Source organism: Malus sylvestris, chromosome 16 (assembly GCF_916048215.2).
Source record: "Malus sylvestris chromosome 16, drMalSylv7.2, whole genome shotgun sequence".
NCBI lineage: Eukaryota > Viridiplantae > Streptophyta > Magnoliopsida > Rosales > Rosaceae > Malus > Malus sylvestris.
The window spans coordinates 16,243,887-16,245,539 of NC_062275.1; the positions used below are offsets into that span (position 1 = coordinate 16,243,887).

A 1,653-nucleotide genomic window follows, 5' to 3' on the forward strand; every position below is an offset into this window, starting at 1 on the left:
GGAGTATGGGACAGGTGGAGGCACTGAAGACACAGGCCTTGTACAAGACTCTAATGAGAAGCTTGGGGATTTAGTTAACACAAAAAGTGACCTAAAATGGTAAAAGAAATAAGGGAAGTAATTTCCGCACACTCATTTTCTTTTTTGCATAACTCTATTTAGTTCTAGCCTTTGAATTTATTAAATTAGATGAAAATTTCGAGACAATAATAAACAAAGTGTTTAGAAAGTGAAAACAAAAAGAAGTAAGCAGAAATCAGAAAATGTTGCTTGAGGCATAAGGAACACAATTCAAGAGAGAGACAACGTTTTTTTCGTTAAGAAGTGTATGGAAAAGCAAATGTGATTGGTGGGGTGGCTCCTTGTGCTATAAGATATAAAAGGGTGTGTGTGTGTGTGACAAAGACATGGCACCAAGAGCAAAGTGTGATACATGATTGGCCTGCACTGCAAAGGGAATGGAAGTTAACACATTGTCATAGAAAACAGTGACTTTAAAAACTTCACCCTTTCTCTAAGCAATACCTACATTTCATCTTCCATTCCATTCCTTTCTCTTACTGTTTATTTCTTCTCTCATTTGGTTTCACCTACATGAGCGCCACACCCTCTTCTCCAAATGGGGTGGCTGCACTCCATCCTCTCTCCTCTTAAGAAGATGTGGTTTCGCTTCCATTCCGCTCCGAAGAACAGTAAGTTCTCATCACTCTCTCCAACCCTTACATTTTCTCCATACTTCTGCACACGCAATTACGCATTCTAGTTCCATGTTCATGCATACAACCTGCATTTCCCACCACTTTCGAGCCTTCCGCACAATATCAACCTCTTCTTTTGGAAACTGTGTCGCGCGCTCATCTACAATCTACTGCAACTACTAATATCTAGGATCTTTTTGTGGTTGTTTGTAGCAGGAAGAGGGATTTACATTCTGTATGAGGATGTAAAATCCTGCCCCGACGAGGATGTGCATGTCTTGTGGTCAATACTAGTGGAGGCCCATACACATACACGTACTACACCTTTGCCTTTGCCACCATCAAAACCATGAATTCATATGAAGGCTCCAATGTTCGTCATAGCATATATGAGTGAGCGAGATTTCCTGCTGCGAAGTATGTACACTATTTAAATACACACACACACATATATATACTTTATTTTGATACTGGTGTACATGTAAAAAGGTTTTTCCTCAGTTTTTTTTTTTTTTTTCATTTCCAGTAAATGTAATATTGAAATATGCCTTTCTTGTGATTTGGGAGTTTTTTGAATGGCTTCAAAGCTGAATGAATCTTTCTTTAACATATTCAGATACGATATATGGTTCTTTAAAAAGAAACGACGACGTATTTCATTCATGAAGGCAGCAAATGAATACGATCAGACATGCAGTTTATGCACAAATTAATCAGAGGGCAGTTGGTTTTAGTTGTTTTCTGTTTCTTTCATGTGTGTTTGTTTTCGTTGTTTAGTCTATTTGCAGTGGTTGAGGTGGTTCTCTTTGTTTCTTCAGTTTGTCGATCAAAGAATGGATGGGACACCCTCCATGATTTACATGTCTAAAATAAATATAAAAAATCATATCATTAAAGTAGTTTATGATTGCACAAAAATGTCAAGCAATCTAAAATATTGTGATTTATTGACTTT

At 37.3% G+C, this 1,653-nt stretch overlaps 1 long non-coding RNA gene across 1 annotated transcript; it reads left to right on the plus strand.

Moving 5' to 3' along the window:
• The first annotated feature begins 486 nt into the window (after window positions 1–486).
• LOC126606767 (uncharacterized) lies at window positions 487–1,307 on the plus strand. The gene is made up of 2 exons (XR_007617361.1): window positions 487–692; window positions 912–1,307. It is a non-coding gene; the product is annotated as an uncharacterized LOC126606767 (long non-coding RNA).
• Window positions 1,308–1,653: the final 346 nt, after the last annotated feature.